We start from the raw sequence: 10,199 nt of genomic DNA, 5'->3' as shown, positions 1-10,199 counted from the left end.
GTCTCTCTTTAGCTCCTTTGCCTATTTCCTAATTGGTTTATTGGGTTTGGAGGGGCTTAGTTTTTTGAGTTCTCTGTAGATGACAGATATTAGGCCTTTGTCGGTTGCTGTGCTGGTAAAGATCCTTTCCCATATGGTTGGCTGTCTTTCTGTTTTGGTGACTATGTCCTTAGCTGTGCAGAAACTTTTTAATTTGTAGTAGTCCCATTTGTCGAGTCTCTCCCCTATTTGATGTGCCCCTGGGACTATATTCAGGAAGTTCCTTCCTGTGCCTATAAGTTCTAGTGTCTTTCCTACTCTGTCCTTCAGTAGTTTCAAGGATTCAGGTCTGATATTGAGGTCCTTGATCCATTTTGAATTGATCTTGGTGCATGGTGATAGGCTTGGGTCTACTTTGAGTTTTCTGCATATGGCTGCCCAGTTCTCCCAGCACCAGTAGTTGAAGAGGCTATGTTTATTCCATTGTATGTCTTTAGCTCCTTTGTCGAATATCAGCTGACTGTAAGAGTGTGGTTTTATTTCTGGATCTTCAATTCTAATCCATTGGTCTTCAGGTCTGTTTTTATACCAATACCAGGCTGTTTTTGTTATGATGGCCCTATAGTAGAGCTTGAAGTCTGGTATTGTGCTTTTTTTGCCTAGAATTTCTTTGGCTATTCTAGGTCTTTTACTGTTCCATATGAATTTATGGATTGCTTTCTCTATTTCAGTGAAGAATGTGACTGGGATTTTGATAGGGATTGCATTGAATTTGTATAACAATTTGGGCAATATGGCCATTTTCACTATACTGATTCTGCCTACCCATGAGCATGGGAGGTCTTTCCATCTCCTTGTGTCTTCTTTGATTTCCCTTATTAGATTTTTATAATCCTCATTAAATAGGTCCATTACATCCTTGGTTAAGTTGATCCTTAGGTACTTTATTCTTTTTTTTGGCTACTGTAAATGGAATTATTTCCATAATTTCCTTTTCTGTTTGTATATTGCTGGTGTACAGAAAAGCTGCTGACTTTTGTGGATTGATTTTTGTATCCTGCTACTTTGCCAAAATGGTTTATTAGGTATAGGAGTTTGGGGACTGAGTTTTTTGGGTCCTTCAGATATAAGATCATGTCATCTGCGAATAGGGGTAACTTGATTTCTTCCTTGCCGATGTGGATCCCTTTGATGTCCTCCTCTTGCCTTATTGCTATGGCTAGGGATTGCAGCACTATGTTGAAAAGAAGTGGGGAGAGTGGGCATCCTTGTCTTGTTCCTGAGTTTAGGGGGAATGATTTAAGTTTCTCTCCATTTAATATGATGTTAGCAGTTGGTCTGTTGTATATGGCTTTTATTGTTTTGAGGAATGTTCCATCTATTCCTGTTCTCTCCAGAGCTTTTAATAAGTATGGATGTTTTATTTTGTCAAAGGCTTTTTGGGCATCGACTGAGATAACAATGTGATTCTTGATTTTAGTTCTGTTTATGTGGTGAATTACGTTGATTGATTTACGGATGTTGAACCATCCTTGTGTCTGTGGGATGAAGCCTACTTGGTCATGATGTATAATTTTCTTGATCAGTTTCTGGATCCTATTAGCTAATATTTTATTGAGGAGCTTTGCATCTGTGTTCATTAGTGATATTGGTCTGTAGTTCTCTTTTTTTGTTGCGTCTTTTCCTCGTTTGGGAATGAGTATGATATTAGCTTCATAGAATGAGTTTGGGATTTCTCCCTCTGTTTCTATTTCGCGGATGAGTTTGAGGAGTATTGGTATAGGCTCCTCACTAAAGGTTGTATAGAATTCATTGGTGAATCCATCTGGGCCTGGGCTTTTCTTTGTTGGGAGGTTCGTGATTACCCCCTGTATCTCACTGTAAATTATTGGTTTATTTAGTTGATTTATTTCTTCTTGGTTCAGTTTGGGCAGTTTATACTTCTCTAAGAATTGATCCATTTCTGTAAAATTATTGTTTTTTACTGAGTAGAGGTTCTGGAAATAGCTCCTTAAGATTGTTTGAATATCGTGTGTACTTGTTGTAATTTTTCTGGTGGAGTCCCTGATTTTACGTATATGAGTCTCTTCTCTTCTTTTTTTCCTAAGTCTTGTGAGGGGTCTGTCAATTTTATTTATTTTCTCAAAGAACCAGCCTTTAGTTTTATTTATTTGTTGAATGGTCTTTCTATTTCAATCAGATTTATCTCTTCTTTAATCTTTGTGATCTCTCTCCTCCTAGTCATTTTAGATTCGATCATTTCTTGTTTCTCCAGTTGTTTTAGTTTCATCGTGAGGGTATTCACCTGCTCTGCTTCTATTCTTTTAATGTGAGTGCTGAGGGCAATGATCTTGCCCCTCAGTACTGCCTTAGCTGTGTCCCATAGGTTTCTTTGTGATGTATTTTCATTATCATTGTGGCTTATGAATTTGTTGATTTCATCTTTAATTTGGTCTGTGGCCCAAGTGTTGGATAACAGTGTGGGGTTTAGCCTCCAAGAATGTGTATAGCCTCTGTGGTAACCGTTGTTATTGAGGGTTACCTTTAATCCACTGTGGTCAGATATAATACATGGGATGATGTCAATACTTTTGTATTTGCTGAGGTTCTTTGTGTGGGCTATGACATGGTCTATTTTGGAGTATGATCCATGGGCTGCTGAGAAGAAGGTGTATTGGGTCTCTGTAGGGTGGAAGATTCTGTATAGATGTCAGATCCATTTGGGATATGGTGTTACTTAGGTCCTCAGCTCCCTTGCTGATCCTCTGGGTGTTGGATCTGTCTCTTGGACAGAGTGGGGTATTAAGTTCTCCCACTATGATTGTGTTTGGGTCTATCTTGTTCTGTAGAACTGTGAGAATTTGCTTGACATATGTAGGGCCTCTTTTGTTCGGGGAGTATACATTTATCACCGTGATGTCTTGATTCTGGATTTTTCCTTGTATTAAAATGTAGTCTCCTTCTTTGTCTTTTTGAGTTGATTTTAATGAAAAGTCCAGCTTGTCTGAGATCAGGATGGCTACACCTGCCGTTTTGGTAGGTGCATTTGCTTGGAAGATCTTGCTCCATCCTTTCAATCGGAGCCTGTTTTTGTCCCTTGCTGTAAGGTGGGTCTCTTGTAGACAACAGATGCCAACTTTTTGTTTGCAGATTCATTTTGCCAGTCTGCTCCTCTTAATCAGAGAGTTTATATCATTTATATTCAAAGAGATCAAGGATAAGAGTGTTTTTTCTCCTTCCATTTTCTTGTTGGGCCGTTTTTTCCTTTTTTTTTTTCTTTCTTGTCTTTAGTGAGCTGCTCTTCCTGTTGGGCTCTGGCTATTGTAGTTTCTTTCTGTTTCATTCTGTGTGTCCTGTATGATTTCTGTTGGGTGGGATTCCCCTCTTAGAATTTGCTGTAGGGCTGGTTTTTTATTCACATATCCTTTAGATCCTCTTTGCTATGGAAAGATCTGATTTTTCCCTCGAATGTGAACTCCAACTTCGCTGGATATTTAATCCTAGGTTGCAAGTTGTTGGCCTGTAGAACTTGGATGGTGTTCTTCCACTCACTTCGCGCTTGCTAGGTGTGTGTGGAGAGGTCTGCTGTTATTCGGATCCTCTTCCCATTGTAGTAAATTTCTTTCTTCGCTTTGGCTGCATTCAGAATTTGCTCTTTATTCTTGAGATCTGAAATCTTGAATATTATGTGCCTTGGCGTGGCTTTTCTGGGGTTTGGCCTGCCAGGTGTCCTATAGGCTTCAGTTACCTGGAGGGGTTCCCTTGTGAGATTGGGGAAGTCTTCTGCAATAACTTTATTGAAAATATGATGAAGCCCTGTGCTCTGCTATTCAGCTCCTTCTTCTATTCCAATTATGTGCAGATTATATCTCTTGTCTTTGTCCACTAGTTCCTAGATTAGTCTGCCCTGAAGCTTCACGGTTTCTTGGAGTGTGGTAATTTTCTGTTTCTTGTCGGCTGCATCATCGTCCAAGATTCCATATGGTTAATTCCATATGGTTAATTCTTTGTGCTGTGGACTCAATTGCAGACTTTATGGATGTCAGAGTTATGGTTGTCAGATCAGCTCTGATCGTGGAAATTTCTTCCTTTAAAGAGTTGTATTTTAATTCTTCAATGTTATCATAATCACTAAAAGAATAAAAATATACTTCATAAAAAAATAAAAATAAAGAGTTGTATTTTAAATCTATTTTTTCATGCATTTCACTTCTCAGGATGTTAAGGTCTTCTTTAACAGAGGTTTTCATTGTATCCATTTTTTCTTCCATTTCTTTCTTGGCTTCCTGGATGTCCTTCAAGACTTCCACTCTAAACTCCTGGAATTGTTTTCTAATTTCGCTTCTGACGCTTTCCATCATTTCTGTTAACATGGCCTTATTTGATTTTTTTATTCTCCATCTCCTCTTCAGTCATGCTGCTTTTTGGAGCTATTGAGTTGGCTTGCCCTTTGATGAACTGTGTTATATTTCTTTGTGATTTGTGCATCTGGAGGTCTGTGGGTGGATTCCCTGGTTTGGCTTTGTGCTGGTTCCCGCTGGTCCGTCAGTGGGAGCCTTGTGTCTTGGTGTCCTGGCTCTGGCTTTGGGTTTGGCTATTGAACCTTGCTTCCCAATGGGTGAGCGTGACCTTCTTGGTTGTTGCTGAGGTGGTCACTCTCCCTGCACTTGGGGGCCGGTAGGTTCTGTGTCTATCTCTGAGGGACAGTGTCCTGCCGCTGTGTTGTGCTGACTCTAGCGTGCCCCTGGTGGGGGTTTGCTGGTCACTGATTTAGCATGGCATGGAGGCTTATCTCTTCTTTGGTTCTTTTTTCCACTCTGTATCTTGGTCAGAGGAGCTCACCTCTCAGGCAGTTCACCTTCCTGTGTGGACCGTTCTGGGGCCGGTGTTGTTGAGGGGGTGGCCCACCCACTTGTGCGAAATGCGCCAAACTGACTGGGCACAGGCCGATGGAGAGCTCTGCCCTCCTGTGCAGGCACACCTACCAAAGCAGGTGCTGTCACTGGGGGCCTCGCCCACCTGTGCGCTGTGCGCCCACTACAATGGGCGCTGCAGCTGTGGCCCTGCCCACCTGAGTGGGGTACGCCTACCAGAGCGAGCCCCGGGTTGTTGGGTTGTGCTTGCGCCCTCCCGCGAGTTCGTTATGGGGGGTCGGTATATGAGGGGCACAGTGGGATCAACTGTCCGGGCGCAGGTTAGCGCCCTCAAACTGCACCTCCGCTGGTGGGGGGGGGGGCGCGTGATCAGGCCCAGTTGTCTCTGCTGTGCTGGTATTGCCCACCAGCACCTGTGATTTTAGTTGTAAAAGTCCGCGAGGTCCAGGCGCCTCGGGTGGGGTTTGCACTGCCGGCCGTCCCCCGGACCCTGTTGGGAAAGGGGTGGGGCTGGTGTGACCAGTTCAGGCTCCTTGGCGGCCTTGTCGCTGCTCCGCCCTTCCCCTGTTAACTCCTGTGTCTTCCCAGAGCCTGATGGGACCTTCTCGCCTGATTTGGGGGTTCTTTGTTCCCTGGGGTGGGGAGGGGGAGGGAGGGAGATCTACCTTCTTTGTAGGGTTTGGGTCTCTGATAGCTGGTCTCCTGTTGGGGGAAGGGGTAAGGGGGGACTCACTGGTCCTGGATTATGTGTGTGTCCCATGCCGCCATTGGTCCTTTGGGGGTGGAGTGCTGTGGTGTGGCGAAAGGTTGTGGTGGCATCCCCGGCTCTCCCCTTCTGCACCACTCAGATCCCCAGCCACTCATGTCCGTTCCCAGCCCTGTGGACCCAAACTTCCCGTCGCTGCTGTTGCTGCGTGTCTTGGTCTGCACTCTCCCTGGTGTCCTTGGAGTCCCGCTGTCTGGACTCTGCGCTCCCTCCTGGTGTGAGTTTTCAGCAGTCGGTCTGCTGATCGCCAGGTCCCCTTTCCCAGCCTGGCCCTGTTCGGGCCAGGGTCGGCTGGTGGGGGGAGGGTGACCCGGAGATTCTCCGGCTCCGTGTAGGTTTTCGGCTCTTCTTTTTTGCTCCTTTTTGTTTTCCTGTGTTTCTCCACTGCTTCTGGCTGCTGGTTTTGCTGGGTTCTTGATTGGGTGTTGGGTGCTGGAGTTCCCAGCTCACTATTCAGTTGAAGCGAGTCGGGGTGCCTCCCTACTGTGGTGGCGCCATCTTACTCCCCCCAATTCTTGGTTTTTGGTGGTTAATTGGAGATAAGAACCTCATGGAACTTGCTGCCCAGCCTAGCTGCAAACCTAGATCCTCAGATTTCATCATATAGAGCACTAGAATTAGTCATGAGCCAACTGGGATTATGGCTCTTTAGCAAGAATGATAAACTAGTAATATACCTTTCTCATCACATGATATCAAGCAAGAAATAGGTGATATCAGTGTCTGTGGTGATGCTAACTTAATAATCTACTTAAGATGTGACTGAAGTTTCTCCATAGTAACAATACTACTTTTTCCTTTGTAATTAAAAATTTGAAAGCCATGCATTGAGACTCTCCCATAAAGATTTAAATTGGCAGTATGCGAGGGCAATATGTTAAACTAGGGAGTGCTTTTACTATAGTTTTACAGATCAGGAGTATTGTCTATCTTTCTATTTATTTTTTTCCTCACTTATGTTTTATAGGTGTATGCGGGGGGGGGGGGGGGGCGTGCCAGTGCTGGGGATTGAAGTCTGGGCCTCACACTCTTGCTTGGCTTTTTTACTCAAGGCTAGTATTCTAAAACTTGAGCCATACTTTCACTTTCAGCTTTTTGCTTGTTAATTGGAGATAAGAGGCCCATGAAATTTTTCTGCCCTGGTTGGCTTAGAACTGTGAGTCTCAGATCTCAGCCTCTTAATTGGATATCACATGTGAGCCACCAGTGTCCAGCTGTGTTTTATACTTTTATTCTTTCATATTGATCTGGATTAATAAGAAGTAAGTATGGTAGGAAGATAAAAACATAGTATTTAAGTTGAGATAAACCTGGGTTTAAATCTCTTTTGCTTACTGATTATATGACATTGGGAAGGAATTTAAATTCAACCCTCTAACTTCTCATTCATAAATAAGCAGCAAATAAGAAGCTGTCTCACCAATAGAGACCAGGTCTGTGAAACCAAAACTGCTTGTCAAATGGTATTTCCCACAGGATTGGGTCAGCAACCCAACATTATGTAACTAAAACCAAACAACTACTCAACATATAAAGGTCAAAAATTGACCTCTCAGTGGAATACAACAGCTCAAAAGCTATGTATGTATGTTCTTATAAGACTACTGTCGACATATTGTCTAATGTCGACATTACATTTAAAGTCCTAGGTGAATTTTTTTTTGGCGTAGGCCATGTGGCTACTGTATATGTTCTTGGTACATTGGGTATTGTATATATGTCTGCCTGACCTAGGGAAGGGAAAGAAAAACAGGGTGTAAGACATTACAAGAAATGTACACACTGCCCTACTATGTAACTGTACCCTTTTTGCACAACACCTTATCAAAAAATATTTGTTTAATTAATAAATAAATTTAAATTTTTAAAAAAAGAAGCTGTCTCACAAGGTTCCTTGAAGGAATTATAGCACCTGGTACTAGTGTCTGGCACTCCTCCTTTAATTTTATCACTGTTATAAATAGACTTTCTTCTTTCTGTCTGAGTGGCCCTAAGATATAGGAATTTAATAGATTATTTTAGATGTATTTTATGTTCTGACACTACAACTTTAGTGTGGGAGAACTGTTGACTTTTTTTTTTTTTGCATGTTGGACTCACTGGGGAGAAAGCAGCTGGGATTGTTTTTTTGGTGATAAATTGTTGTAGCTCACCAATATCATCTGTCTGGTCCCTTGCAGAACTCATTCATTACCTCTAGTATTTAGAGATTTCATTTTCATGGATGTATAAACATATCATTTGCAAAAATGCATTTTTAACCTTTCATATCTTTTTCTAAACTTATTTTTATTATCAGAACTATCTTAAGGTACTGTTTTTAACGGGAAATCTTGTATGGTTTCTGCTTTGAATCAGAATTTATCTACTAAGAGCTTCTGTTGGGAAACATCACCATAAAAGAGAAAGCACTGAAGCATTTCTCAATGTGATCTATATTTCTTTATTTTTCTTTTTTATGCTGGACCTGGAGCTTGAATTCAGGGCTGGGAGCAGTCCCTGAGCTTTTTTGCTTAAGGCTAATAGTCTACCACTTGGGCTACAGCTCCATTTGCAGCTTTTTGGTAGTTAAATGGAGATAAGTGTGCCACAGATTTTCCTGCCCAGGCTGGCTTTGAACCTCAGTCTTAAGATCCCAGCTTCCTGAGTAGCTAGGAGTACAGGTGTGAGCCACCAGCTCCCAATCCCCAACATGATTTGTTTAGTGAAACATCACTTTTTCTGTTTGGTTTTTCCTTTGCTCTGGATTTTTGCCCTCTTTTCTAAACTTAGTTTATTATCTGTTCCTTTCCTAAGTTCTTTAGGCAGGGATCTCACCCTTTTTAGTGGTGGCGATAGTGGCAGGACAACTGTGTGTGCATGTGCTAATGGTGGTCCTGGGGCTTGAATGAAGGGCCTGAACGCTGTCCCTTAGCTTTTCTGATCAAGGCTAGCACTCTACCACTTGAGCCACAGCTCCATTTCCAGGGTTTGGTGTTTAATTGGCAATAAGAGTCTACAGGACTTTCCGGCCCAGGCTGGTTTTGAACTATGGTCCTCAGAACTTAGCCTCCTAGCAAAGATTACAGATATGAGCCATGGGTACCTGGCTAGGACAACACTTTTTCTATGCAGCTATTTGCTATAAAGTTTCACTTCCACAGAATCACTTCTACCAATGTTTCCTTGTACTTCATGTGCTCCATATTATGGCTTGACATGGAACCATTACTGATCTTCTGTATTACAACTGTTCGTAGTTTGTTCATTGTAAGGTTTGGACATTAATTTTGACTTTTTTTGCTGGTCTCAGGGCTTGAATTCAGTGCCTGAGCACTATCCATGTGCTTACCACTTGAGCCACTTCTGGCTATTTTTGTTTATGTGATACTGAGGAAATGAACCCAGGGCTTCATGCATGCTAGGCGAGCACTCTACCACTAAGCCACATTCCCAGCTTAATATGTATTTTTAAAATATTGTATCAAGGGGCTGCAAATGTGGCATAGTGGTAGAGTGCTCACCTAGCATGCATGAAGCCCTGGGTTTGATTCCTCAGCACCAAATACACAGAAAAGGCCAGAAGTGGGCACTGTGGATCAAGTGATAGAGTGCTAGCCTTGAGAAAAAAATATTTTATTAAAATATTTATCTTGATTGCTATTTTTGACCCCTAAGGCAATTAGCCCTCTTGCCCTACCAATATTTAGATAACTTCCCAGAAAACTTCTGGTCCCAATTCTCTTTCTGTTTTTCTTTTTCTTTTTCTTTTTTTTTTTTTTTTTTTGCTAGTAAAGAGTGATTTCCTAAGGAAGCAAAATACACACCTCCAGGTATGAGTTAGGCAGTTAAAAGTCAACCACCTAAACAGAAATAGTACACTTTAAGGGTAATGGAGGTGGCTGTGTAAGTGCCAAAACAGCCCCCAGAATCTTTTGGTGGTTGGGGTTTTGCCTAAGAGGATAGGATTATTAAGTTTTGAAACACTAAAGCCAAACAGTTTGAGCAGAGGCTACCCAGATGTTGGAAGACATCTGCTTCCTGTTTGGAATTTGATTTGCTTTTCCTATTTTGTTCTTCTCTGCCCTTCTCATTTGAGCCTATTTACACTTCCTGTTTGAAAGGGACATAATCTTCATCATGGACCCAAGGTGTAGGCCATGATTTAATTGTTAATCCAAGTGTGGGCCTTCTGGGAGATTTTTAGGATGCGATCTCCTAGCCTGGGGCATTTTTCCAATTCCTGTCCATGTCTTCCTATCTGCCAACAATCCAGTCTAGTAAACCTCCTTTATAGTTGCGGTATATAACAATTTGCATATACATGCATGTGTGCATGTGTGTGTGTGCACACACGTCCGTGCGTTTGTGTGCTGATATTGGGGCTTGAGCTTAGGGCCTTCCACTTTTGCTTGGCTTTAACACTCAAGGTTAGACCATTTGTGCCAAACCTCCATTTTCAGTTAGCTGGTTAATTGGAGATAAGAGTCTTACATGTTCAGGCTTACTTTGAACCATGATCCTCAGGTTTCAGCCTCCTGAGTAGCTAGGATGACAGGTGTGAGCTACCAGTGCTCATAAAACCATTTAAAAATTCTTTT

Source organism: Perognathus longimembris, chromosome 28 (genome assembly GCF_023159225.1).
Source record: "Perognathus longimembris pacificus isolate PPM17 chromosome 28, ASM2315922v1, whole genome shotgun sequence".
Taxonomy (NCBI): Eukaryota; Metazoa; Chordata; class Mammalia; order Rodentia; family Heteromyidae; genus Perognathus; species Perognathus longimembris.
Note: the sequence above shows the minus strand (reverse complement) of the source record.